Here is a 19,891-nt window from a genome sequence, read left to right as displayed (position 1 = left end):
GCTCCTGAGGTAGAAATGGGTCTGAGGTGAGGGAACACTCTAGGATAAGGGATGGACTGAGGAAACTCATGGGGTAAGAGGACGGTGTCTGTTGTAGCAGCTCCAGGGATGGACTGAAAGAACTCCTGAGGTAGCGGGAGGGATCGAGGTGAGGCAGCTCCTGAGATCAAGGGACCATTTGATGAGGGATCTCCGTAGGGTGAGAGATGGCTGGGTCTAAGGGACTGACGAGGGACTTCTGAGGTAGTGGGGTTGTCCGAGTGAGGGGGCTGCTGAGGGTGAGGGACAGTGTGTTGAGGGGGAGCTCCCAAGGGTGAGTGATGGTGTGTTGTGAGGGAGTTCCCGAGGATGAGGGATGGTGTTGAGAGGGAGCTCCTGAGGGTGAGGGGCGGTGTGTTGAGAGGGAGCTCCCGAGGGTGAGGGATGTTGTGGAGAGGGAGCTCCCGAGGGTGAGGGTCGGTGTGTTGAGAGGGAGCACTCGAGGGTGAGGGACAGTGTGTTGAGAGGGAGCTCCCGAGGGTGAGGGACGGTGTGTTGAGAGGGAGCTCCCGAGGGTGAGGGATGTTGTGGAGAGGGAGCTCCCGAGGGTGAGGGTCGGTGTGTTGAGAGGGAGCACTCGAGGGTGAGGGACAGTGTGTTGAGAGGGAGCTCCCGAGGGTGAGGGACGGTGTGTTGAGAGGGAGCTCCCGAGGGTGAGGGACGGTGTGTTGAGAGGGAGCTCCCGGGGTGAGGGACCGTGTGTTGAGAGGGAGCTCCCGAGGGTGAGGGACGGTGTGTTGAGAGGGAGCTCCCGAGGGTGAGTGACGATGTTGAGGGAGCTCCCGAGGGTGAGGGACGGTGTGTTGAGGGGGAGCTCCCGAAGGTGAGGGACGAGTCTGAGGTGGGCAGAGTCCCAATGGTCAGAGTCCACTGATGACGGGTCTGTTACAGGAAGGTGTCAGACTGAGAGCGATGGACTCTCCGTGTCAGAGGCAGAGGCAACGTCTGGTGAGGAGCCACAGGGGAACATTGAACAACAGATGGAAACCAGGCTGAGGTGAGAGATGGAGCTGAGACTGGGAGGGTAAACATTTCCTCTGGTCTCACTCCCCACTGAGATATCACTGCTGTCCCATCCCTGCCCCTATTATCCTGAATTAATCTCTACAACACCGTCCACCATGACTCTCTACTCTAGAATTACCTCCCGAGACCCCTCCACCACTGAGTGTATGTCCCTCATGATTGTCTACACCTCTCTAAGATGACCACTCATTTTCCTACACTCCAATGGGGACAAAACAAAAAGTCCCAACCTGTCCATAACTTAGTCCCACGAGTCCTGGCAACATCCTGGTAAATCTCCTCTGCACTCCGTCCAGCTTCATGATATTGTTGCTGTCGCAGTGTGACTAAACCTGAGCATAGTGTTCCAAATCTGGCCTCACCAACATCTCGTACAATGTCAGAACATAGAAATAGGAACAGGAGAAGACTCACAGACACGAGACAATCTGCAGATGCTGGAAATCCAAAGCAACACACACAAAATGCTGGAGGAACTCAGCAGGTCAGGCAGCATCTGTGGAAAACAGTGAACAGTCGACGTTTCAGGCTGAGACCCTTCATCAGGACAGAAGGGAAAGAAGAGAAGTCCGATTAAGAAGGTGGGGGGAGTGGAGGAGGAAGTACAATGTGGTGGGTGATAGGTGAAACAGGGAGAGGGGGAGGAGGTGAAGTAAAGAACTGGGAAGTTTGATGGAAGAGATAATGGGCTGGAGAGGGGGAACTGATCGAGGGCAGAAGACCATGGGAGAAAGGGAAGGGTAGGAGCACCTGAGGCAGGTGATGGGAGGGTAAGGAGGTAAGTTGAAAGAGGGAAAAGGGAATGGGGAATAGTGAAGGGGATTGGGGCAATTTCGAGAAGCTCAAGAAATCGATGTCCATGCCATCTAGTTAGATGCTCCCCAGACAGAATATAAAGTGTTGCTCCCCCAACCTGAGTGTGGCCTCATCACGACAGTAGAGGAGGCCATGGACTGACTTGTCGGAATGGGAATGGGAAACAGAATTGAAATGGGTGGTCACTGGGAAATCCTGCTTTTTCTGGCAGATGGATCGTAGGTGCTCGGTGAAGCTGTCCCAAAATTTTCATTGGGTCTCTCTGATATACAGGAGGCCACACCAGGAGCACCGAATACAGTAGATGGCCCCAACAGACTCACAGGTGAAGTGTCAGCTCACCTGGAAGGACTGTTTGGGGCCCTGAATGCTAGTGAGGGAGGAGGTGTAGGGACAGTTGTGACTCTTGTTCCGCTTGCAAGGATGAGTACCAGGAGGAGATCAGTGGGGAGGGACGAGTGGACAGGGAGTTGTGTTGGGAGCGATCCCTGTGGAAAGTGGGGGGAGTACAGGGGAGGGAATGATTTGCTTGGTGGTGGGGTCACGTTGGAGCTGGTGGATGTTATGTAGAATTATGGGCTGTACGTGAAAGTAGGTGGGGTGGTGGTTGAGGAAAAGAACTCTATTCCTGGTGTGACGACGGGAGGATGGGGTGAGAGCAGATGTGTGTGAAATGGAAGAGATGCGGGTGAGGGCAGCGTTGATGGAGGAGGACGGGAATCCCTTTTCTTTGAAAGAGGAAGATATCTCAGAAGTTCTGGAATGAAGGGTGATGGGGTTTTTACAAGTGACGGGGTGGGACGAGGTATGGTCCAGGTAGCTGTGAAAGTCAGTGGGTTTGTAAACGATATCAGGAGATAGACTGTCTCCAGAGATGGAAATAGAGATTGAGAAAGGGGAGGTATAGACGAGGTAAATTTGAGGGCAGGGTGGAAGTTGGAAGCAAAGTTGATGAAGTTGACGAGCTCAGCACGGGTGCAGGAATCAGCACCAATGCAGTCTTTGATTAGCATAGGAAGAGTTGGGGAGCAATATCAGTGTACGCTTTGAACAGGAATGTTAAATGTAGCCGACAAAAAGGGAGGCACAGCTGGGACCTATGTGAGTGCCCATGGCCACACTTTTGGTTTGAAGGTGGTGTGAGGAACCGAAGGAGAAATTATTGAGGATGAGGACCAGTTCCACCAGACGGAGGAGAGTCGTGGTAGAGGGGAACTGGTTGACTCTGTTGTTCTGAAGAAAGTGGAGAGATTTAATGCCCACCCGATGGGGAATGGAAGTGTATTGGTTCTGGACATCCATAGTGAAAATGAGATGATCAGGACCAGGGGGCTTAAAGACATTGAAAAGATCAAGAGCACGTGAAGTGTGACGGATGTAGGTAGGAAGGGACTGAACGAGGGGAATAAAACAGTGGAGGCATGCAGCTGTAAGTTCAGTGGGGTAGGAACAGGCTGAAACACTGGGTCTACCTGGACAGTCAGGTTTGTGGATCTTGGGTGGGAGGTAGAAACAGGAGGTGCAGGTTAAGGGAACTATGAAGTTGGTGACAGTGGATGGGAGATCCCCAGAGTCGATGAGGTCTGTGACGGTGTGGGAGACAATAGTCTGGTGCTCCTTAGTGGAGTCCTGTTCAAGGATTAAGTAGGAGGAGTTGTCTGAGAGTTGTTTCGTGGACTCAGCAGGGTAGTGGTCAGTCCACCAGACTACTACAGCACCCCACCCTGACCTGGAGGATTGATAGGGAGGTTAGGATTAGTGCGGAGAGAGTGGAGAGCAGCGTGTTCAGAGGGGTGAGGTTAGAATTGGAGTGAGGAGGGTTAAAGTTGAGACAGTTGGTGCTTCGCAGGCAATTGGCTATAAAAAGAAGAGCAGGCAGAAGACCAGAGCACGGTGTCCAGGAAGAGGAGGGTTGGAGATGGCAGACTGGGTAATCGGTGCGGTCTGCAGAGTCCTTGCCAAAAACGTAAGCGTGGATACAGAGGCAATGGAAGAAGAGTTCAATGTCACGGTGGGTGCAGTGGGGCAAAAGTGACGCCTTAATGAGGACAGAATGTTCTGCCTCAGAGACGGGAAGGTCAGAGGGAATTGTGAAGACCCGGCACGGATGAGAGTTGGGATCAGAATGGGGAAGAGGGTTGGTAGTGTCTGAGGAGAGAGGAGGGTTGGAGTGTCCAGGGAAGGTGGGGTTGGAGGAAGATGGAGGCTCTGTGGACCCAAGAGCTGACGGTGGGGCCTGAGAGACCCGGGACTGCAGAGTGGTGGTGGGGGAAGGGGAGACTGGGTTTCCAGTGGCAGCGTGTAAAGTCTCGGCCTGGAGGTGACATTGTCAATGTCCAGGCTGGAGTCGGAGTTAGATGTTCTGCAATTAGCAGTTTGAAGGTGTCCATGGTCATTGGAACCAGCACTGACGGCAGTGGAAACCGGGTTCTGAATCCACTCGGGATCATTGGAACTGGAGTTGGTGATATTAGTGTCACTGGTACGGAGATGTCAAAAACCTTCGGGACTGGGGATGGATTCAGAGAGATTCGTAATCTGGGGGCATCCGATGGTATCGAGGTCCAAGCCGGCGGCAGCAGGAACTGTGGTCTCGGGGTGTCCAGGGCCACCAGCGTTAGAGACAGTGGGTCTGTGGTCTGCAGCTTGCAGGGATAAGTGCCAGGAGGAGATCAGTGGGGAGGGACGAGTGGTCACCAGGTATCTCCTCATGGTGGAAAGGGTGGAGCTTAGAATACGTAGGGAGAAGCAGCAAGAGAAGCAGTCAATTGAACGTGGGTCTGGGGAATGGCTTTATATGCTCCCGGTATGTTAGTATAAACCAGGTCCAGTGTATTTTCACCTCTGGTACCAAAACCAACACGCTGGTGGAATTTAGGCAGAAGACAGGTCAAAATTGCAATCAGTGGGATAGGGTGAAGTTGGTCTTTAAACTGAATAATAGTTTCATTATTTCAACAGTTTGGAAAGTGAGGATGAAGTAAAAGGGAAGAAGAGTGTAGGAGGGGTTACAAAAGTCTCCAGAAAGGGATATAAATTTAACTTCTGGTAACATGGGGGTAAAATTGAAAAGGGTGATGAACACAGCACTTTTAATGCTCAGGCATGACATTGTGGGCATCACTGAGTCGTGGTTGGGAGTTTAACATACACATTGTATCGAATGGATAGGAGGGTAAGCAGAAGGGTTAAGGTGGGAATTGGATTCTGAGAAGGAGTTGGCATAGGATTGAGAATATGTAGAATCCTTGTAAGTAAAATTAAGAATCTGCAAGACTAAAAAATCCCAGATGAGAGTTGTATCACACTGACACAGAGGTGTCAAGAAAACAACCTCTCCCTCAATGTCGTTAAAAAAACAAAGGAGCTGGTTGTGGACTACAGGAGGAATGGAGACAGGCTCGCCCCTATTGGCATCAATGGATCTGGGGTTGAGAGGGTGAACAGCCTCAAGTTCCTCGGCATAAACATCACTGAGGATCTCACATGGTCTGTACATAACGGCTGTGTGGTGGAAAAGCACAATAGTGCCTCTTTCACCTCAAGACGGTTGAGGAAGTTTAGTGTGGGCCCCCAAATCCTAAGAACTTTCTACAGGGGCACAATTGAGAGCATCCTGACTGTCTGCATCACTGCCTGGCATGGGAACTGTACTTCCCTCAATCGCAGGACTCTGCAGAGAGTGGTGTGGACAGCCCAGCGCATCTGTAGATGTGAACTTCCCAATATTCAGGACATTTATAGCGACAGGTGTGTAAAAAGGGCCTGAAGGATCATTGGGGACCCGAGTCACCCCAATCACAAACTGTTCCAGCTGCTACCATCCGGGAAACGGTACCGCAGCATAAAAGCCAGGGCCAACAGGCTCCAGGACAGCTTCTTCCTCCAGGCCATCAGACTGATTAATTCATGCTGATGCAACTGTATTTCTATGTTATATTGACTGTCCTGGTGTACATAATTTTTATTATAAATTGCACATTCAGATAGAGATGTAACATAAGTATAGCATCTGAGCCCCCAATTTACCCCCGTTCGCCTAGGGTGAACCGCTGTCACCCCCCCAATAGTGCAATACTTCGGTGTAAATACGGTCTAATACCCCCAAACCCCAGTACACATGCGCAACACAAATATCAGACAATACACCAAAGGTGAGTAAGTAATTGCAACTTTATAGTTATTTCTTAGTGATGGATTAGTAGAAACAGATAACCAAAAGGCGCCAAATCAGTAAGTTCATTAGTTTATGCACATAATATTTTAATGCGTTGGAGCTCACGCCTCCAGTTCCATCCACAACGACCTTCCGAGCCTTCGGCCACCGTCCGAACCACCGACGTTCGGTATCCACTGCCCTGGAACCGCTGTCCGCTCCTCACACGTCATCCTCCTCGCTCGCCTCACAAGAAAAGACCATGAACTCCTGCTCAGCACACAGATACAAGATAGCATAACGATTCTCCATTGGCTAGTTCCCCCCTTAGCTACAGTTATAACCCAAACATTCCAGATACAGAAACCCATTACAGCATTAAGTAACATTACAGGGAAGCCATTTTCTTAGCCTGAACAGCTAATACCACAGTTACTGAGAGCCCTACATAAGATTTTTACTCCTGTATATGAAGGTTGTAAGTTGTAAGTTCAATTCCAATTCAATTTACACAGGCCTCGGAACAGTAACTAGGATGTAGACTACAAATTGCAACAGGAGATGGGAAGGGCATGTAAAAAGGACAATGTAATGATAACCATGGGGATTTCAGTTTGCAGGTAGATTGGGAAATACATGTTGGTGCTGGATCCCAAAAGAAGGAATTTGTAGAATTCCTACGAGACGGCTTTTTAAAGCAGCTTGTGGTTGAGCCCACCAGGGAAAAGACGTTTGGATTTGATGTTGTGTAATGTTGCAGAGATCATGAATTGATAGAATTCACCCTGCAGTTTGAGAGGGAGAAGCTAAAATCAGATGTATCAGTGTGGTAAAGGGAACTACAGAGGCATAGGAAAAGAACTGACCAAAGTTGATTGGAAGCGGACATTATCAGGGATGATGGCAGAGCAGCAATGGCTGGAGTTTCTGGGAGTAATTTGGAAATGCAGGACAGATAAATACCAAACATAAAGAAATATTGCAAAGGAAAGATGAGGCAACTGAGGCTGTAAAGTGAAGTTAATGACAGCATAAATTCAAACACAAGGGCATACAGTAAATCAATAATTAATGGGAAGCTGGAGGGTTTTAAAAACTAAATGAAGGCAATAAAAAAGCAAAAACGAGAAAAGATGAAATGTGAAGGTTAATAAGCCAGCAATTTAAAAGAAGAAAACAAAAGGTTTTTCAGGTAATGCAAAAAGTAAAATAGAGACAGGTGGAAAATGACACTGGAGAGGTCATAATGCAGTATTAAGAAAGGCGGACAAACTTAATAAATATTTTGTATTTGCCTTCACTGTGAAAGACACCATCGGTCTGCCAGAAATTCGAGTGTCGGGGGCAGAAGTCAGTGTAGTTGCGATTACGAAGGAGAAGGTGTTTGGGTTGGTGAAAGGTCTGAAAGTCGATAAGTCACCCGGACCAGATGGACTACACCCCAGGGTTCTGAAAGAGGTGGCTGAAATGATTGTGGAGGCATCAGTAGTGATCTTTCAACAATCACTAGATTCTGGGATGGTTTCGGAGGAATGGAAAATTGTAAATGTCACTCCACTCTTTCAGAAGGGTGGGAGGCAAACAACAGGAAATCATTGGCAACAAAAAACACACAGATTGAGAATAATGGACTGTTTATTTCACTCACGCAGGTATCACGTGTTGAAAACCACAGATGCAAATTCACCCACTAACAGAACTGAGAGGAGTTCCTGGAATAGGGTGCTGAGCTGATACGGAGAGTGAGACAGAAAAGTCGGGGGGGGGGGGGGGGAGGTGAGAGAGGGTCAGAGAGATGCCCATGTAGTTTGTGGGGCTGAATATTCAGTTTCTCTGCAAAATATTCCAGATTATTCACTCTGCTTCTGTGGCCATTGCAGTTCCAATAGGAACATCCCTCTGGTTAATTCTGCCCCGTTCTGTTCTCCTGTTTGCCACCAGATGCAAACAGACTGAGAACAGAGGGGTTTTCACATCATCGACACAGGTCACATTTGGTGAAAGGTCACAGGCCAAAAACAATACATTCAGGTGCTCAAGGGGAGGGGGATTGGGAGATTGAGAATGTGAAAGACAGCAGAGGTGAGAGAGGAAGGGAGAAAGAGAGTCACAGTCATACAACACAGAAACAGGCTCTTTGGCCCACTGGGTACGTGCTGACCATCAAACACCGTTGACACTGATCCTACCCTAATCACACGTTATTGTCTCCACATTCCAAGGGACTGTGGCCATTTAATCTACTGATCAGTGTGTGGAATGAAAACAGGACACTCTGCTCTAGAGTTACCTCCTGAGGCCCCTCCATCTCATTATGCAAGAAGACAACACACTAGGAGGAGAAAGCATCCCAGCCCCTCAAGCCCGGGCCACCACTCACTGGTTGATATGTCCCAGTCCCACACCAGTGCACAAGAATAGAGAAGCCTATTAAAAGTGGTGGATACAGCCCAGTGCCCAGGAAAAGCTCTCCCCACTACTGAGCACATCTGCAAAGAGCATTGACACAAGAAAACAGCATTATTATCAGTGACCCCCATCCAGACCGTGCTCTCTTCTCACTGCTTCCACTGGGCAGGAGGTACAGGAGCCTTGGTCTCACATCACCAGGTCAAGGACAGTTATTACTGATCCAGTGAGGGTAACTTCACTCACCTCAGTACTCACCTGATTCCACAACCTATGGTCTCACTTTCAAGGATTCTACATCTCATGTTCTCAGTATTATTTATTTATCTATCTATCTGTCTTTTTACAGTGCCTTGAAAAAGTATTCAGGCCCTGACACCTTGTTCACAAAAATGAGTTTTGCAGCCAGGGATTCTGATCAATTTAACTGAGAATTTTTATTTGTGAATCACATGCTTCTTTTTTTTGCAGTGGAGCCAGAAAAGAAACAGGGGAAATTGTAAAGTGTGGAAAACTAAGAATTCAAAAACTGAAATATCAGCAGTTCCAAAGTGTTCATTCCCCCCCCCCCTTTGTTCTGTACAGAAGAGGCCAGGTTGACTCGAGGGATTTGGAGAGAGGTCGAGGCAGTTTTGGGGGATGCAGAGTGGAGAAAAGTTGGATCAGCAGACCCAGCATAAATACATCCCAAAGAAGAAGTGTTCAAACTGGAGGATGAGGCTGACAAGGGAAGTCAAAGATGGCATAAAAGCAAAAGAGAGGGCATGGATCGCAAAATCAGTGTGAGGCTGAAAGATTGGAAAGCCGATGAAAACCAACAGAAGGCAACTTCAAAAGCAATAAGGAGAGAAATGTGAAATATGAAGGTAAGCTATCCAATAAAAGTGTATACAAATGTTTTTTCAGATATATAAAGAGACGGGAGAGTGGATATTGGACCAGTGGAAAACCGCTGGACAGGTTCTAATGGGGGACAAAAATAGTGGATGAATTTACAAGTATTTGTGTCAGTCTTCACTGTGGAAGACAGGATGCCAGAAATTCAAGAGCATCAGTGTGTAGAAGTGAGTGTGGGTGCCTCTAATGCCATTCATAAATTTGCCGATTCCACAACTATTGTTGGCAGCAGTTCAGATGGTGATGAGGAGGTGTACAGGAGTGGGATAGAACAGCTGGTTGTGTGGAGTCAAAACAACAACCTTGCTGTTAATGTCAGTAAGATGAGGGAATTGACTGTGGACTTCAGCAAGGGGAAGTCAAGGGAACACACACCAGTCTTCAATGAGGGATCAGCAGTGGAAAGGGTGAGCAGTTTCAAGTACCTGGGTGTCAACATCTCTGAAGATCTCTCCTGGGCCCAACATTAATGGAATTACAAAGAAGGCACGACAGTGGCTGTATTTAAGAGTTTGAGGAGACTTGGTTTGTCACCAAAGACTCACAAATTTCTACAGAGGTACCGCAGAGAGCATTCTAACCAGTTCAGCACTGTCTGGAATGGAGGGGATCAGAAAAAGCTACAGAACATTGCAAACTCAGACAGTAATTCATAGGCCAGTTAGTCTGACTTCAGTGGTTGGTAAGATGTTGGAGTCCATTACTGACCACGAGGTTCTGGGGAAAGAAGGCACATGAAAAAATAGGCTGTAGTCTGCATGGTTTCCTCAGGGGAAATCTTGCATGAGAAAGCTCTGAAATTCTTTGAGAAAATAACAGGCAGGAGAGAGAAAAGAGAGTCAGTGGATGTTGTTGACTTGGATTTTCAGTAGGCCTTTGACAAGGTGCTGCACATGAGGCTGTTGAACAAGATCAGAGCCCAGGGAAGATACTGGCATGATGGCGGATTGGCTGACTGGAGGAGGCAATGAGCGGGAATAAACGGGGCCTTTTCTGGTTGGCTGCTGGTGAGTCGTGATGTTTGCTTTTGGGACCATTTCTTTCCACATGAAATGTCAAGTGATTTCAATAACAGAATCGATAGCTTTGTGCAAAGTTTGTGGATAATACAAAATTAAGTGGAGGGGCAGGTGGTGTTGAGGAAGCAGGGTGTCTGCAGAAAGAATCAGACTGTTTAGGAGAATGGGTAAAGAAGTGTCAGATGGAATACAGTGTAGAGAAGTGTATGGTCATAGACTTTGTTAGAAAGGATAACAATGTAGACTAATTTCTAAACAGGGAGAAAACCCAGAAATCAGAGAAGAGTCTCAGAACACCACAACCCAGAAACAGGACTTTCTGTCCATCTAGTCCATGCTGAACTATTAACCTGCCTTGTCCAATCGACCTCCACCCAGACCAGAACCCACTGTACCCCTCCCACCCTCGTACAATCCACATTTCTCTTGAATGTTGAAATCGAACGTGCATCCACCTCTTCGGCTGGCAGCTTGTTCCACGCTCTCGCCTCTCTCTCAGTGAAGAAGATCCCTCTCGTGTTCCGCTGAAACAGTTCAAGCTCTGTTCACATTTACCCTCTCCATAATATTGCATTGTGAGGGGTATGGATAGGGAAAATAAACCTCTGTTACATCTCCCCTCATTCTCCTACACTCTGGGGAATAATGTCATAACCTGTTCAACCTTTCTCTGTAACTCAGGTCCTCAAGTCCTGGTAACATCCTTGTGAATGTTCTCTGCACTCTTTGAATCTTGTTGATATCCGACCTGTAGGTAGCTGAACAGAAGTGCACACAATTCCCCAAATTGGGCCTCACCGCATCTTCAACTTCAACAGGACATCCAACTCCTTTACTCAGTACTGTGATTTATGAAGGCCAATGTGCCAAAAGCATATTATGACCCTATCTACCCGTGATGTTACTTTCGAGGAATTATGGATTTGTATTCCCAGTTCCCCCTGTTCTACCTCACTCTTCAGTGACCTACTGCTCACTGTGTAAGCCCGACCCTGGAATGACCGACCAAAGAGCAACACCTCACACTTGTCTGCATTAAATTCCATTTGCCAATTTCAAACCCATTTTTCCAGCTGGTCTCCATCTTCCTGCAAGATTTAATAGCTTTGCTTATTCTCCACTACAGCCCAAATCTTGGTGTCATTCGCAAATTTGTCAACATAAGTGACAAACAAGTACAGACCCAGCTCTGATCCCTGTGGCACACACCACTAGTCACAGGCCTCCACTCAGAGAGGCAGCCATTTACAAGTGCCGACCCAGCTCTGATCCCTGCAACACGCACCACTAGTCACAGGCCTCCAGTCAGAGAGGCAGACATTTACAAGTACAGACCCAGCTCTGATCCCTGCGGCACACACCATTAGTCATAGGCCTCCAGTCAGAGAGGCAGCCATTTACAAGCACAGACCCAGCTCTGATCCCTGTGGCACACACCACTAGTCACAGGCCTCCAGTCAGAGAGGCAGCCATTTACAAGTACAGACCCAGCTCTGATCCCTGTGGCACACAACACTAGTCACAGGCCTCCAGTCAGAGAGGCAGCCATTTACAAGTACAGACCCAGCTCTGATCCCTGTGGCACACACCACTAGTCACAGGACTCCAGTCAGAGAGGCAGCCATTTACAAGTACTGACCCAGCTCTGATCCCTGTGATACACACCACCAGTCACAGGCCTCCAGTCAGAGAGGCAGCCATTTACAAGTACAGACCCAGCTCTGATCCCTGCGGCACACACCACTAGTCACAGGCCTCCACTCAGAGAGGCAGCCATTTACAAGTGCCGACCCAGCTCTGATCCCTGCGACACGCACCACTGGTCACAGGCCTCCAGTCAGAGAGGCAGCCATTTACACGTACAGACCCAGCTCTGATCCCTGCGGCACACACCATTAGTCATAGGCCTCCAGTCAGAGAGGCAGCCATTTACAAGTACAGTCCCAGCTCTGATCCCTGCGGCACCCACCACTAGTCACAGGTCTACAGTCAGAGAGGCAGCCATTTACAAGTACAGACCCAGCTCTGATCCCTGCGGCACCCACCACTAGTCACAGGTCTACAGTCAGAGAGGCAGCCATTTACAAGTACAGACCCAGCTCTGATCCCTGCGGCACCCACCACTAGTCACCGGCCTCCAGTCAGAGAGGCAGCCATTTACACGTACAGACTCAGCTCTGATCCCTCCGGCACACACCATTAGTCATAGGCCTCCAGTCAGAGAGGCAGCCATTTACAAGTACAGACCCAGCTCTGATCCCTGCGGCACACACCACTAGTCACAGACTTGCACTCAGTAATGTGTGTACACTCCATAACCTCCCTGCTTTTCCTCACTTCTACAGAGTTTGGTTGTGGCTCGTGGCTAGTCTATCACCTTAACCAACTGGTTAAAGTGTTGGACTAGCAATCTGAAGGTCGTGATTTTGAGTCCCAGCTGAGGCAGCGTGTTTTGTCCTTGAACACGACACTTAACCACGCATTGTTCCAGTCCACCCAGCTGAAAATGGGTACCGACGAAATGCTGGGGGTTACCCTCGCGATAGACTGGGGTCCTATCCATGGGGTGGGGGGAGTCTCGTACACTCAGTCGCTTCACGCCACAGAAACCGGCATAACCACCGGCCTGATGAGCCAATAAGGCTCGGGACAGATTTTAACTTTGACTAACTTAACCACAGTCTCTGTATCTGTCTCCTAAGTAATGCAGATGCAAAATATCCATTTAAGATCTCCCCCATCTCTTTCAGCTCCATGCACAGAAGATCTTCAACAGGACCAATGTTGTCCTTTGCTATCCTTTTGCTTTTATTTTCTCTGTGGAAGCCCTTGGGACTCCCCTTCACCTTGTCTGCCAGAGGAACCTCATGCCTTCTTTTAGCCCTCCCGATTTCCTCAAGTGTTCTCTTGCATTTCTTATACTCCGCAAGTACCTCATTTGTTACTTCCTGCCCCTCCTTGCTATGTACCCCCTTCTTCTTCCCCAGGATCTGAAACATCTCTCGGAAACCAACATTCCCAAAACCTCTTACACTTGCCTGTTATTCTGAGAGGAACATGCATCTCAAAATTCTATGTTTGAAGTTACTAAGCATAACTGTGAAGGACACCATCAGTCTGCAAGAAATTCGAGTGTCGGGGCAGAAGTGAGTGTAGTTGCTATTACTAAGGAGAAAGTGTTTGGGTAGCTGAAAGGTCTGAAAGTCGATAAGTCACCTGTACCAGATGGACTACACCCCAGGGTTCTGAAGGAGGTGGCTGAAATGACTGTGAAGGCATCAGTAGTGATCTTTCAACAATCACTGGATTCTGAGATCATTTTGGAGGAATGGGAAATTGTAAATGTCACTCCAGTCTTTAAGAAGGGTGGGAGGCAAACAACAGGAAATCAAAGGCAACAAAACACACACAGGTTGCGAACAAAAGACTCTTGATTTCACTCACGCAGGTATCACGTGTTGAACACCACAGATGCAAATTCACCCACCGGCAGAACTGAGAGGAGTTCCTGGAACAGGGTGGTGAGCTCATGCAGAGAGAGTGAGACAGAAAGGTGGGGGGGGGGGGGGGTGGTTGTGAGAGAGGGTCAGAGAGATGCCATGTAGTTTGTGGGGCTGAATATTCAGTTTCTCTGTAAAACATTCCAAATTATTCACTCTGCTGCTGGGGTCATTACATTTCTAATATGAACATCCCTCTGGTTAATTCTGCCCTGTTCTGTTCTCCTGTTTCCCACTGGATGCAAACAGACTGAGAACAGAGGGGTTTTCACATCAGAGACACAGGTCACATTTGGTGAAAGTTGAGATTTCTTTTGTCACCTGTAACACTTAATTTCTATAAATGTTCCATGGAGAACATTCTGACTCACCATCTGGTATTGGGATGGAAAGGGGCCATTACACAAGATCAAACTTTGTTGCAGAAACTGATAAAATTAGTCTTCTCCATCATGGGTACCAGTCTCTGTAGTCTCCAAGACATCTTCATGGAGCAGTGCCTTTGGAAAGCAGTGTCCATCATTGTGGATCCTCACCACCCCGAACGTGCCCTCTTCTCGTGGTTACTGTAGGGAAGGAGGTACAGAAGCCTGAAGGCACTCACTCAGTGATTCAGGAACAGCTGCTTCCCCTAAATGATATGATTCCTAACTGGACAGTGAACCCATCAACAGTAACTCACTACTTTTTAATCTCTGTATTTTTTGCATTACTTATTTTACATTAATCATTTAATAGACATCTATGTAATTACTGTCAGTTTTTCCCCTTACATCTATTTAATGATTAATATCCCATTAATGTGGTCACCCATTTCTTATCCCTTAGTTCCACCCTTATAGCTTCAGTAGTCGAGCTCTCCGGCCTGTCCTGTTGGAACACTGCTGTGACAATTTCCCTGACTAGTAATGTCACCTCTCCCCCTTTAATCCCCCTGGTCGGTCATGTCTGAAACAATGGATCCCCACATCACTGAGCAGCCAGTCCTGATCCTCCTGCAATCAAGTCTCAGTAATGCTACAATGTCATAATTCCACGTGCTGATCCATGCCCTGAGCTCATCTGCCTCTCCTATAATACTGATTGCATTGAAATATACACAACCCAGAACATTAGTCCCACCGTGCTCAACCTTCAGTTCCACACCTCCACAGTAGTTTAGCCAAGGGTGAGATGCCAGAGGACTGGAGGATAGTTAATGCTCTATTGTTCAAGAAAGACTCTAAGAACAATCCAGGTAAATTACAGGCTGGTGAGCCTGACATCAGTAGGAGCTGACATTGGCTTAACGTGAGAGGACAGAGAGTATTGGAAGCTGGTTGTCTCTCTACTAGAGGCCTGTGACTCGTGGTGTCCACAGGGATCAGTGCTGGGCCCGTTGTTTGTCATCTGTAACAACAATCTGCATGATACTGTGGTAAACTGGATCAGCAATGTTGCTGCTGACCAGGATTGTGTGTGTAATGGACAGCGAGGAAGCTATCAATGCTTGCAGTGGGATCTGGACCAGCTGAGAAAAGGGGCTGAGAAAGGGCAGATAGAAGTTATTGCAGATGGGGATGAGATGTAGAAGTTGGGAGGACAAACCAGGTTAAGACTCACATCGTGAATGTTAGGGCTCTGAGGTGTACGGTAGAACCACGGGACCTGGAAATACAGATCCACATTTGCTTGAAAGCAGCGTCACAGGTAGATAGGTTGTAAAGAGAGCTTCATAAATCAGGCATTGGGTAAGGAGTTGGGATGTTATGTTGAAGTTGTAAAAGATATTAGTGATGCTGATTTCAAAGTTATGTGTAAAGATATCAATTATCTTGAAAGAGTGCATAGAAAATTTACAAGGATGTTGCTTGGAATTGAGGACATGAGTTACAGGGACAGTTTGAATCCATTAGGAATTTATTCACTGGTGTGTTTAGTGGGAACGATGAAATATTTAAGAGGAACCTGAGGGGGAACTTCACTCAGAGGGTGGTGTGTGTGGAACGAGCTGCCAACGGAAGTGGTAGATGTAAATTCAATTGTAACATTTAGGAAAAGTTTGGATAGGTGGATGAGATGAGAGAGGTCTGGAGGGCTGTGGTCTGGGTGCAGAGAGATGGGAACGAGGCAGAGGAGCATGGCATGGACTAGATGGGCCGAAGTTCTTGTTTCTATGCTCCATGACTCTATGACCAACACCCCCCATACAATAAATATCAATGTGCCATTTGCCTTCCTAACTATCTACAAGCATCTTTGCATCTTCCATAAAATTCTCTCTAAATTCCTTCTCCATTACAGACTCTGCACACGGTCCACTCCCCGTTACTGACCCATTGCCAACCTCACCGGGGGTTTATCCTGTGTCCACTCCTCCTCTAATGTCTGCTGTCCATTACAGACAATCTACACCTTCCACTCCACAATACTGACCCATTATAAACCTGGCGACAGTAATCCTGTGACTATTTCCTCTCCAGCACGTGGGTCCATTCCTGTTCCTCTGCTCAATACTGACCCATCACTGTGGTTGTTAGAGGAAGCTCACTGACGGGGAACAATAGGCTCTTCATTACAGAGCCTCAGGCTAGATGATGTTTGTTTGCTTTGCATACTTTTTCCAATCATACATCAACTGTTCCACCGCCCCGCGCTGGCTTCATTGCTTCGAGAAGCCGGTGTGGAAAGTAGTCGTTGACCTGTCGCTGCGTCTGACACCACTCACAGCAGAGAGTGAGGAGGTTGTAGGTGGTCCCATCTCCCTCCAGTTCACCCAGCAACACCTCATTGGGAGTCACACGTGAGTAGACATCAACCAAACTGATTGAATCTGGAAATTTGTCTTGTGTTCTGTGTTTGTGTGTGGGTGTTGCAGAGAGAGAGAGAAAGGGGGAGAGAGAGAGTGTAAATAAATGAAGGTAGATGGAGCTCCTTTGTCTCATCCAGCTGTGAGGTTTCAGAAAGGGATTTCTCATCTCTGTCTAGGGTCTCAGTCACAGAGATCTCACTGCATGTGTGATCCCAGTGAGGGAGGGAAAGAGAGAGATCTCACCTCCTTCCACGGGAAATCTGGGGTATTTTGTCTTTGTGGGTTCTCACTGAGGGAGGTTTTATCTCTGTCTTTGCTGTCTCAGTAAGGGAGTGAGTGAGGTCTCACTGAGCGATCTCATCTCTGTCCGTGGGGTCTTAGTCAGGGAGTGATGAATCTATCCCTCTATAGATGGATATCCCTTTCCATCCTCAGTTCCCATTCACATTTACACCTTGATCTCCGCCCCAGTGTGTCATTTCTCACTGAGTAAATTCCAATCTTTCATTTCCAGAATGTCACCGGCTGAACTGAGGGTTGTGCTGCTGATCCTGGGTTTTCTGGGTGAGTAATGTCTTGTAGGGACAAACTGCGTGCTGTGTACAGTAAGAGGGAGTAGATGTTATTTATTGTTTCTGTAGACGAGCAGAGGCAGCCTGTATTTAATGGGGGGAAAGTACTGAAAGGACCTCGAGATCATTATGAATGCAATTTGACACTGGGACACAGGGCATTAGAGCTGGTGATCAGAAACGTCCAGATACCCGGTTTGGTGAAACAACAGTAGGGAGTGGAGGGAGATGGGGAGGCAGAGAGGTTTCAGCAGAGAATCTCAGGCTTGAAGACTGAGGAGAAGGCACGGCTGGAAATGCAGTGATTACACTCCGAGAGGCTGGGACTGGAGGGAGTGTCCAGAGGCTGGAGGAGATTACACTGGGAGAAAGAGGTGAGGCTATGTTGGGATGTGAAAGCAAAGTTGGGTTGTATGTTACTTAACCAGATTAGTGAATGGTGGTGGGTGAAGGGGTTTGGGGCAATTTCAGGGACAGCCAGCAGAGTGTGTGGAGAGCAGGGTGCAGGAGTGGGAGGTGGCTGACGGTGTGAACGAGAGACGGACTGGGTCAGGGGCGGAGCTGGGTGATGTTACAGAGGCGAGCATCACCGTGGGGCAGAGGTGCCTGTTAAATGTCATTATCGTACCTGTCTCAATGACTTCCAGTGGCAGCTCATTCTGCATTCGTACCACCCTCTGTGGGTTTCCTCTGGGTGATCCGGTTTCCTCCCACAGTCCAAAGATGTACCGGTTAGTCAGTTAATTGGTCTTTATAAATTGCCCCGTGAATAGCAACAGGCAGAAAATGCTGGAGGAACTCAGCAGGCCAGGCAGTATATATGCAGAAGAGTAAACAGTCGATCTTTCGGGCCAAGTTACTTCATCAGGACCGGAAAGCAAGAGGAGCAGTCCATCTTTTTTTTCCACAGTCCTTCTTTCGAGTCGTGATGAAGAGTCTCAGCCTGAAATGTTGACTGTTTATTCTCTTCCATCTCTGCTGCCTGGCCTGCTGAGTTCATCCAGAATTTTGTGTGTGTTGCTCTTGAAATCAGTGTCACTGTGTGTCCTCAGTGACCACTTTATTATGTGCAGAGTGTAATTGGCTAATTAGATATTTGTATTAATGGACAAGTATCCCCAATGACGTGATCCCCACAGTCGTCTGTGGTAATGAATTACAGTGATTCACCACACTCTGGGTAAAGAAATTCCTGCTTATTTCTGTTCTAAAGGGATGTCGTTGTATTCTGAGGCTGTGCCCTGTGGTCCGAGACTCCTCCACTATCGGACACATCTCTGTGTCCACTCTCTCCAGCCTTTCAATATTTGATAGGGTGTGTAAGGAAACTCATAGATAGGCACATGGATGGTGGAAGAATGGAGAGCTGTGTGGGAGGAAAGGGTTTGATTGATCAGAATCAGGTCTGATACCACTGGTATATGTCATGTAATTGTTGTTTTGTGGCAGGACACTACAGTACAAGATAAAAAAAACTATATATTACAACAAGAAATATATTTAAATAAAAAATAAGTTGTGCAAAGAGTGAACAAAAATTTTTTACAGTGGTGTAAATGGGTTCATTGTCCATTTAGAGATCTGATGGCAGAGAGGAAGAAGCTGTTCCTGAAGCAGTGAGTGTGTGTTTTCAGGCTCCTGTACCACCTCCCTGACAGTAGCAAGGAGAAAAAGGCATGTCCTGGGTGACGGGGTCTTTAATGATGGATGCTGCTGTTTGGAGGCGTTACTTGTGAAGATGTCCTCGATGCTGGGGAGGCTTGTGTCCATGATGGAGCTGGTTGAGTTTACAGTATTCTGCACCTTTTTCTGATTCTGTGCTGTGGCCCTTCCATACCAGATGGTGATACAACCAGTTAGAATGCTCTCCACTGTACTTCTGTAGAGATTTGCGAGTGTATTTGGAGTCAGACCAAGTCCTTCAAACTCCTGCTGAAATGTAGCCACTGTTGGGCCTTCTTTACAATTGGCTCAATATGTTGGTCTGAGGATCGATCTTCAGAGATGTTGACACCCAGTAGCTTGAAACTGCTCACCCTTTCCACTGCTGATCCCTCGATGAGGACTGGTGTGTGTTCCCTTCACTTCCCCTTTCTGAAGTCTTGGTCTTACTGACGTTGAGTGCAGGGTTGTTGTTACGACACCACTCAACCAGCTGATCCACTCACTCCTGTACGCCTCCCCATCACCATCTCAAATTCTGCTGGCAACAGTTGTGTAAATGGTAGTTTTATAGATGGTGATTGAGCTGTGCCGAGCCACACAGTTGTTGGTGTGGAGAGAGAATCGAGCAGTGGGCTGAGTTTGATCCTTGCGGTGTGCCAGTGTTGATCGTCAGTGAGCAGGTAATGTTATTTTCCATCTGCACTGACTGAGGTCTCCTGATGAAGAAGTCAAGGATCCAGTGACAGAGGGAGGTTTTGGAGGTTGTTGATTGGTACTGAGGCTGTGATGGTGTTGATCACTGAGCTGTAATCAATAAACAGCCGCCTGACAGAGGTATCGCTATTGTCCAGGTGATCCAAGGCCGAGTGTAGAACCAGTGAGATTGTATCCACTGTAGACCTATTGTGGTGATAGGCAAATTGCAGCAGGCCTCGCTTAGGCTGGAGTTGATTCTGGCCATGACTAACCTCTCAAAGTACTTCACCACAGTAGATGTGAGT

The 19,891-nt window shown here is 47.8% G+C and overlaps 1 long non-coding RNA gene across 1 annotated transcript; it reads left to right on the top strand.

The window, feature by feature from the left end:
• Positions 1-601: 601 nt before the first annotated feature.
• Positions 602-7,945, top strand: LOC132389395 (uncharacterized). Its single transcript, XR_009510514.1, has 3 exons — positions 602-692; positions 863-1,036; positions 7,690-7,945. It is a non-coding gene; the product is annotated as an uncharacterized LOC132389395 (long non-coding RNA).
• The last annotated feature ends 11,946 nt before the right edge of the window (positions 7,946-19,891 follow it).

Source organism: Hypanus sabinus, unplaced genomic scaffold (genome assembly GCF_030144855.1).
Source record: "Hypanus sabinus isolate sHypSab1 unplaced genomic scaffold, sHypSab1.hap1 scaffold_556, whole genome shotgun sequence".
NCBI lineage: Eukaryota > Metazoa > Chordata > Chondrichthyes > Myliobatiformes > Dasyatidae > Hypanus > Hypanus sabinus.
This window is presented reverse-complemented; position numbering and strand designations above follow the sequence as displayed.